Below are 10,051 nucleotides of genomic sequence, written 5' to 3'. Positions count from 1 at the left end.
TTCCCTACATTTGTAAGGAGATTTTACACCCAGTAAAAGACCACCGTAATATCTGACACACAAAATGACGCACAAATCATTGAGAAACTCACACAAACCCTTTGCTCTGATAAAAGCAACAAAAAAAATTTCTTGGAGCACAGAAAGAATTGAGTGTCTCTCAAGTATGCTTCAAGGGCTCCGTCTGAGGTCAATCCCAGAGGAACGGAAGAATGTACTTTGATACTTCATTTCACAGTTCCAATCACTTTGTGAAGAAACTAGTAAGAGAAATCCAGTCTGATGACATCATCATTCGCACTCATGTTACATTCCAACATTTTTTGCTGAGAGATTCAAGAGCTAGGAATGGAACTAAATTTAAACTACCAGGAAGAAGGGTAACAGTTTTCCTTGTCTTCCACAGAAGACTCACTTCCAGCAAGGCTCCCTCATGCTACCCCCACATACCCCTCTTTTCCCCCCTTCCTGCCTCCAACACTCTTTAGTCATTTAAAGGTAGAGCAGTGTGAAAAACATTCTAACTTGCGTCACAACCAGAAAGTGCAAATCAACTTTTTTGGTGAAAACATCTCTGAAGAACACATAACACAACTGCATTCTCCTTCAGTCCTACTAAAGTTGAAAAGTTAGTATCAATGCAAAAATAACTTCAAGATCCTGAAGACTGCAGCCGCTGAGGTGGCTGCTAAGCTAAGTGTGATACTGCAGTCCCACCAGTCTGTAAGCAGCAGCTAAAAGCTCAGTGTGCCACTCACCCCTCCACTGCGCCGTGTTTGAGATGTACAATTTATCATCCGATCAGAACCAAAAGCAAGAGGTGGGGTGAGGCATCATTTTAGTTCACCAAATTGCTCACTGCACCCCTTTATCATTTATCAAATGAAATCCAACCCAATAGCCAGCATATTACATCGATACAATGAATGGTGGAGGCATTAGCCTACCTGGCAGGCTTAGAGCACATACTTTTTTGAAACTATGCTCTGTTCAGCTGGGGCCAGCAAACACCTGCCACCTACCACTTAAGGCTTTCTAAATTGTTATAACCTCACCCCTGTCTGGACAAGATTTAGTCCAATACCTTTACAAAAGAGTCAGCTCAGTAAACTTCCCACTAAGATCCACAATAGCATACTGGGTACACACACACTTTCAGCATCTTTGAAACTAGGTTAGTTGGTCAGAGCATTGCAAAGACTTTAGTGCATTGGAAAATTATTTTCCTACCGTACATACTGCCACAAGAGCTGGTACCATTTCTATAGTATACAGATAGATTTTTGAGTTCCTAAAAGAAACTAAAAACTTAAACATTACATTGAAACAATTGCTCACACAACCCAGTGTGAGATTTTGCAATAAGATGCATTACAAGCTCAAGCACACACTGGCTTCAGAGTGAAGCCGGATCCTCAGCCCACTCATCTAATCAGCCCCTCCCTGACTTTCTTTCTCAGTCTTTGCTACTATGGAGACACCCTGTGAAACAAACCTGCCCTTTGAGCAAATAAAAGGTGTGGCCATTTTAAATAGCCCAAAATTCCTAAACTCCAAGTACTACAGCAATGCAGTCATTCTGGCTTTGTAGGGTAGCACACACCCAAGCTTTATGATATACTGTTCCCAAGTTGAAACTTAACTAGTAGTCAACCCTGAGCTTTTTAAATCATTACAGTGGAGCAGACAGGTCCTTGGTAAAGCTTAATACAAATACTATCAGAAAGATCAGAAAGAACTACTGCTGGATGAGTCACTTCGGGAAAATGGAATGTGAAAGAACATTTTGTGACTAAATCTGTAAAACGGCAAATTGAACAAGCAGGTTTAGAAGGAACTCCACACTAATTCAGTCTCATCTAAATTGCAGTTGTGTAATAATTACAATCTGCTTTGGCAAACACAGAGCAATCATTACATTGGGATTACCAAAACACACTTGCTGAACTAAGCACAGTATTCAACAAGTTTTCATATAAAGCTTGAAAGACAGCTATAGCAGAACCACGTAGAATTTCAAATTAAATAATGTTTACTCTTCTTGCTAGTGTGAAATGACAACAAACATGGCACCAGCACATCTACATTTTCTAGTTTGGCTATACTTGAAACAGATGTCAGTGACTCAGAGAACAGAATCTATTTTTCAATGCCACAAGTGTAGGGATAAAGTTGAATAAATTAATGTGTCAAATAGTCATCACACATTGAGGGCAAAGTAGGCCTGAGGTTAAAACAGAGTATTTTCTACCACCGTTTTAACTGATCATTTTCTAGAAAGTCTCACCCAATTTCATTTTCATTTACAACAGAAGTCACAGTTTAGTTTCCCTTCCAAGTGCAAGTAATTTGAACTAGCTTCCACATAAAATACTGGTTTGATGTGATAAACTACTTTAAACAGATCCAATAGCTGATAAGCCTGTGGTAGCAATCTTGCTTAGCAGCTGTGCTTCAACCAATAGCTTAAATTCCTGTTAAACTTCATACAGATTTGAACAGGTTTCATAATCCAGAGGGCTTACCAACTGCCCTGCAAAGGACAGTTATCTATAAATTGAAGACACAGGTGCATAAAACCTGTGTGCAACACTAACACAGATTAGATCAAGCTACTTACCAAATCCAGCTGACATGATGGCTGCCAAAAGACATCCATGTACCTCACTACTGACATGTGGCTTGCATGCATGATCATGCCTGTTACAGAGGCCACAAGAGCCAGCTTGTTGCAGTCTCTAACTAAAGCCATAGGAGGGGACTGGAATTTCCTCACAGCATTCTTGGCCTGCTGCCTGAAGCCATAATTACTGTTCCCATGGCAAAGATCCTGGCTTGATCACAAATCACTTCTATGCAAGTCAGCCTCTATCACACTCTAGCAAACCCCATTTTAAAAATTAACTTCTCAAATGCCACAGGAGTATACTGCCTGGAAGCATCACCTTTCAAGAAGAGCCCAACTTAACCAAGAAACTACAAGATTATTCGGCACCTAAACTGAGACTTTTTCAATCACTGAAACACAAGTTTACCTGAAGAATGACAATGTATCATAGTTCATACTCCTCCTACTATGTGAGTCTTGCTCAGAGACCATTACATCCTAAAAAGATAGTGATATCTAGGCACGTTAAAGAACGGGAAAGGTGATACAGAGAGTCATCTTTATCACATTACTTAGAGGCAACTGCAGGGGTCCGACCCAGTACCTTAGAGTTCAAGTACAGCGCCTCCATCTTAAGGCCATACTTCCTTTTCAAACAGCAATGAAATTATGGGAAGAAATAAGTCTTAAATCATGTGTTTCTAATCTGCAGAACATTCCAGAAGGCTGTGCATCAAGAGCCCCATACCAGAATTGTAATGAGCTTCCTAAACAAATTCACACACTTTAAACAGAAGAGCCTGGGGACTAGGCTAAATACAAAGGCCAGGAATGGCTACTACAATTACCATCCTGATTAAAAACAAGACCATCAGGCAGTACAGTGCTCAGGTAGCAGGCCATGAGAACATCTGGGGACTTCTTAAGTTATAGAACCTAAATATAACAAAGACCTCAGAACAATTAATAAAGTGGGTGTGAGTACCCTCAATATGTAAATTAAGGACATGAGAAAATCCTAAAAAAAGGTGCCAGCACCCTGCCTTTTAAACCAATAAAGTAGAGCAAACTGATACGTCCTTTCACTAAGTCCTCAATTTCAAAGTTAGACTTAGCAACCAGGAACACAATTAGGAGGCCACTGTAAGTTGTCTTTGACAATTTCCTCAGCAGTGTTTTAAGTTACAGGCACTTTTCCTACTTGTCTTGAGGATTCTCCAACTTTGGGACACTCCAGTCAGTAACAGAACACTGAAAAGGTCTACTGGTGTCTCAATAACATACCATCAAAATTGTATGACAAGAGCTGATACCTTTTGGGGACTGTAATCTTCTAATACCTTAACAAACTGGATGGAGTACCATTCCTACTTTCTTTGTACATACATGGTAAGAATAAGTAAGTTTACACCTCAGATTAAAAACAGTTTCCCAGCTCAAATTTTCATGTCAAATTTAGAAGCTCTGCCAGCAAGCTCTCTTGTGAGGACAGCTTTCAGAACAGACACTAACGAAGTAGTTCTATCTCCACCTGAATCTCCTGTCTATGAATATGTTTTATGAAGTCAGTAGATCACAAAACTACAATTGCACAGCATTAAAGTTAACAAGCAATTATAAAGAACATCTACTTCTGAAGGGGGGGGAGTGATGAAACAAATGCTGATGGATGAACAGAGTTCTACCATTGTAGTTATTTCAGCAAAGATCACACCGAAATGCTTCTCTGATGTTACAGAAACCTTTTGCAGTCCCTTCAAGCTACTTACTGGCAAACCAAAGGAGAGTGGATTGAAGTGGAAGCAACACACAAAAGCAACAGCAAAATTTCAGAAAAGCTGCAGCCAATGAGGTTTTAGACTTACTGCAGAGTTAAGTACTTTTAAGAAGCAACTGATACATGATTTGATTACACAGCTTTTTGAAACAGAGATGCCTGTACCTCTCCCCATGCAAGAGGCCTGCAGTCTGAGGATCCTTAGTACAGAAGCAGCAGAGTATGGGGAACCTCTCTGGACATGGCTGACCTGCACACAGCCACGTAGAGCATGCAGGCTAAGAGAAGCCTTCACTTTGTTCCTAGCTGTGCACAAACAGGATTCCAACTTACCTAGGCAAATCCATGACATGTATAACATGTTACACCACAGCATTAAAGAATGTACTTCTATTACATGATCTACACTGGCATATTCAATGCCTTAAACATAAGGTAATGCCGCTAGGTCAAAAATAATTTTTCAACTTACCTTTATCAAGATGATTGGACTTTCCTTTTTGCTTCTGCCACTCTTTAAATTTTGATTCAATTTTCTCAAAACCTGCCTCATCTGACTTGACAAGAAACCTCATTCTTGATGCACGTTTTTGGCTCACCACTCCCCACCCCACTGTACAACTGGCATAGTCGTGGTTACAGTTCCATCCTGTGCTAGGAGTGAAAGCACTTGGATGGATTTCACCCTGTCCTCATTTTAGACATCGGACTGTACTGCACTAGGGACTGAAATCACCCCAGAGATGGGAGTGATGAGGCACACAATACCACATCCTGAAGCTTTTCAAGATTCACTGAGGACTACAATTACAGTTTCAGAAGCTTCCTGGTCAAGTTTAGTTATGTAAAAACACTTCTTAAAGCTGCAGAAACCTAAAGCTGCAAATTATACTTTGTTAAAACCAACTGAGGGGACTTTTACCTAGATTAATCAGTTTACTAGAAGATGTTGTATCAAATTGCCCTACAGCAGTCAAGGGATGACTTGGTCCACCTTTTATAATGGCTATGAACTATTAACCAACCTTATTGTCCAGGAAAGGCTCAAGCCTTTCCTCCTCTGATGGCAAACTGAACTCCTTGCAGCAGACAGCATTCTCAGAACCAGACACTATCATGGCACTACAATTAATTCAAATCTCAGATTCTCATACAAGGAGAAGTTAGAAAAACCTTTCCCCTACAGCCTGTTGAAGTTGCCACATGCAACTATTTCTTAGTTAATAATGAAGACACTAACAACACACAGTTCAGGCCATTAATAAAAGCTGTCAGATTACTACTCTGAGGGTCTTCACACATATACTATCTAATAAAAAGAACTCACAGGGCTGAACTTACTGTAATCCTGATCCCAGAGCATTAGCTATAATGTTGATGAAGTAAAATGAAAAACCTTCAATACATGAAGGAGTGCCAGTCTATCCCGCACATTCCAGTTTAACATTTCACAGGAATGAGCTTTTATCCTGTGAACACAACAGCCTATTACCACGCACAGCAGATAAGGAGGCTTCTGTCAGCACTTTGAGTTTCAGGGCTAAGTCTGCACTTTCAAAACCTGAGACTAGAAGGGTAAAGGTCATATTTACTGTACTCGCAAGAGATAAAAATCAACAGCTAAACACTCATTTTTGTGTGGCAGAAGGATTTTTGACATATAACTGAACAGGAATTCACATAAACAAAGGAAATAAAGTTTTCAAAAGAAAAAGGACCAATTTCTCCATTGAGAAGCATTGTCTAGCACACAAGTAACAAGCATGGCTTGACATTTTGGTAGGGGAAAGGGCTGTTTCTAAGTGCAATAAAGTTCTTTTCTGACAGTTGATAATCAATGCCCAACTGCCAAGAGCTAAATGCTGTGCCACAATAAAAGTTTTAAATGCACATGAAACTAAATTACCTTCTGGTTAAAACCAATTTACAGGGTACCAGAAATAACCCTTTAAAGGTGAAGATCTACATTTGATGAGGTCAGATGCTGAGCAGTGTAAAAAGAGAGAAAAAGTGAGAAGTGCCTACCTTTGTACCAACTGTTATATCTTGGACAATGCTGTAGAAAAAAGAAAGAAAAGGATTAAAAAAGTTAGATAGGTTTGCCACAAATATCCAGCATAGTTTACAGTAGTAAGAAAAAAAGCAAGTCAAAGTGCACAGTTGTCTTTGCAAGTGAGCCAAGGACAGTTTATACAAAGAAAAATTATTAGATGGTGATGGTGGAGACCCAAGACCCAGCAGTGCTAGAAAACTGCAGCTCTTCTACTTCCTATCGTGGCGCTCACCGTCTTTTTGCAAGGGTACCATTGGGGATCTAAGACCAAAAACCCACAGTTAACACAGCCTAGCATTCTTCACAGGAAAGCGATGCGATCAGACCACCACCTCTGACTAAACCAAGAGCAAAAGTGTCAAGAGTCAACTCCATCACCAGTATTCACTCCTGCAATTCTTAACAGCCTTATATTCAGTGGAGTAACTCCTGCTAGGCTGTAAAGAGGCTCTCTAGTGAAATTATCAAGTCAATAGTGAAGACTAATACTATAGAGCTCTTAATACTAGAGCTCCAGTGGTACCACAGGCAGACAGCACACACCACGCAGAGTTCGGGCTGTTCTCTCAGCCAAGCTAAGAGTCTGTGCCAGGCTTACAGCAGTCCTCCAGCCACGCTAACACCACTGGAGCCAGACCACTGCCAGACTGAGAGCACAATGAGAAAGAGAGGTGAAGAGGTCCAGGCAGCTCCCAGATTGGGGTATGCCTATACACAAGATTCCTCTATCAATGCTCTTCCACTTCGGAAAGCAAACAGTTCTTCCCTAACACAGATCTGGAAGAAAAAAGTTATTAAAACTCTACCATATATGCTTAAACATCCTAAAATGAGACTTCCTGATTAACTAGCACGAAAAATAGCATTAGCCGTACCTCGAGCAACTAGTGCTAGTTCTTGTCAGCCATCAACATCACGTATCACAACATACATCTACTGATAGCAACCTCGTTCATTAATGGAATCAGATGACTCGTCTACAGCTTGGCTTATGGTACCGGGGTAATCTTCCCGAGTATTACAGTACCTACATGTTACTCTCTTGTGGGGGTGGTCAAGACAATCTAAGGATTTCAGTTATACTCATGCACTGAAGATTACTTTTTTTTAAATGAACTCCAAACCACTGTAAAGCAGCAACGTAACACAGAGCAGCAATTATAATTTTAGATTGGCATATATGCAAGACTGCCTGTTTCAACGTCTATCTTTCAAATAGCTGGCCATAATTTCAGAGTAAAGGATCCAAAAGTGGCTGGCTCTCAGAGCTGCAGCAACTTTAAGGAAACATGGCAGAGAAGCAGAAGGCAGGGCATTCATTCTTAAAACAGCAATATGAAATCTGAAGTACTCAAGAACAATTGCACAAAGTGATTTAATGCTAGAGAACTTTCATTTACTAGTTATTCCTTCCCTACCCTCCTGCAACAATTCATAACTTTTCATGGAATTAAATACTGTTCGATCTTAAGTCATTCATGTTTCACCAGGTCCACAAATAAGCCATAACAGAAGTATAAGCCAACTCAGCTCCTCATACTTCCTCTTCAAAACCAACCTGCCATGTCATCATAACCCAGCACTTTACAGCTGGAGTTGCAGTCGGATCCAATGGCTGCTGCCAGGAAGCCACACGATAGTTTCTTTTTTCCAAGTGAACTACTTAAAAAACGCTCTATACGAGAATGCCAGGCTTTGCGATTCCCTGGTGTCTGGTCACCAACGAAGACAGATGGGTTTTGCTGCACTTTGGGGGCCAGCAGCAATGAACTAATTAAACCCATCTGCACATATCAGTTTAAAGAATCATAATCACTCTATTAGAATTACTAGATACAACTACACATTTCTTCAGTCAAAATACATACATTAACCCAGTGATTTTCATAACCTTACCAAAAAATTATTTCCAGCAAAGCATGTAAGAACAGGGAATCTCCCAAGCTTCCAAAACTCTCAAACTTACCCCAGAGCCATTTCTCTTACTTCCTGTTCCTCCTGTGGGCCTCACACACAGGAAATGTTTTACATGAAGTAGCCTTAACAGGGGATAGTATTTAAAATTATCCAACAGGAAGAGCTGTTTTATTTGCCAACAATTATCAATTCCTGGAATATTGCTGTAACTCATTTGATAACAAATACCACACAAAACAAGCACCAACAGTATTTAGTAATTTTTATTCAAGAAATGTGCAATATACTTTCAGTTCACACACACAGGCCCCTCAAATTACCATATCTTAAGCTTTATTCTCTTGTCCTATGTCAACCTTAAGTAAGGGATTAAAACTTTTTTCATTTCCGAAAGAATAGGCAGTAAAGCCTTTCATAAAAATTACTTTTTACATGGACTAGGGTAATTCTTACACAGCAAGAGGAAAAATTAAGCAGCACCAATAAAACCTCTAGGTCATTTTCCAAAGCAGCATTTCCCATATAAACTCCTCACTTACTTTAACAAAGCAACTTATTCAAACGGGATCATTTGAAAAGCACAGCTACATATCATTTTAGGTGGGAGAAGCAGACAGAAGCAGCTTGTAGCCAGAGAGACCACTCACTGCCAGCTATGCAAAAATGTAGAACCATTTTCAGAAGCAGCTTTCGAAGTTTCAACAGGAGACAGCTTTCACAGGGTAAACAGAACATGCACCAAGATCTTCAAAAGATAATGGAAAATTAAGACTCACATGTTATACTAAAATTTCTGCAGTAAAATAACAGCTATTTTAACATACAGAGTAAATCAGCTTTCCTAGGAACTACGGTGAAGACAGCTGATGACAAACTGATTTTTGCAACTAGAATGTATGTCCTCACATGCTGAAGATTTTTTTTAGAATGTCATTCAAGATGGTGAGCAACTTGTTGAAAGAAGCAGAGCAACCTGAACTGCACCCTGGACTGTAAAAATTAGTAAGATACACGATCTTTTCTTTTTAAGATGAAAACAACACTGAGACGCCACCTTTTCAGCGTGTAAAAAAACCAGACATGTGACTATGCCTAACTCTCACCAGACTAGTGTTCCGAGGCAAGAAGTGAGGAGGCACTAATTCGGGCTTCCTGTACTTCAGGCTCTGGGAAAACAGACTGCTTACTCAGAGGCCTTTAGAAGTATTTTAACTACTGCGCTCTAGAAGAAACAAAAATCAGATCACTAGAAAGACGCCATATGAGACGAGAGAAATACGGAGACCTTATTTCTGAGAGAATTGCCTTGAAAAAACAGTTTTAATGCAAACACTTCTGAAGCGAGACACCGGATGAGGTGGCTGATCAAAGAGAAATCAATGCTCCCCGAGATAAAAGAGCTGCGCTCTAGAAAAACTACATGAGCCTGACAGTCACGGAGGAAAGTTTTATCTCGGAGGAGTTCAGAGCTGGACAACAGAAAGAGAAGGGAGCACGACAAGCGCTCTGCTCCACCGCTGCAGTTTTACCTGTGGCTCTCAGGTAACGCTGCAATGGAAACCTTACTCCTGGCGAGCCTCCTGCCGTGCCCGCAAGCGCTGCGGCTCCCTGGAAACTGGTGCTGGCCGAAAAACTGCTCACAGCAGAGAAACCCCGCGGGAGCGCCCGCGAAAGCGCCAGACAATAGGCGCGAGGC

The 10,051-nt window shown here is 40.6% G+C and overlaps 1 protein-coding gene across 1 annotated transcript in view; it reads right to left on the bottom strand.

Moving 5' to 3' along the window:
* PTBP1 (polypyrimidine tract binding protein 1) overlaps positions 1–6,650 on the bottom strand; it is a 24,194-nt gene extending 17,544 nt beyond the window's left edge. Inside the window, exon 1 of the mRNA XM_010281751.1 lies at positions 6,411–6,650. The gene's annotated coding sequence lies outside the window, so the exon portion shown is untranslated. The remainder of the gene's footprint in view (positions 1–6,410) is intronic.
* Positions 6,651–10,051: the final 3,401 nt, after the last annotated feature.

Source organism: Phaethon lepturus, unplaced genomic scaffold, assembly GCF_000687285.1.
Source record: "Phaethon lepturus isolate BGI_N335 unplaced genomic scaffold, ASM68728v1 scaffold56402, whole genome shotgun sequence".
NCBI lineage: Eukaryota > Metazoa > Chordata > Aves > Phaethontiformes > Phaethontidae > Phaethon > Phaethon lepturus.
This window is presented reverse-complemented; position numbering and strand designations above follow the sequence as displayed.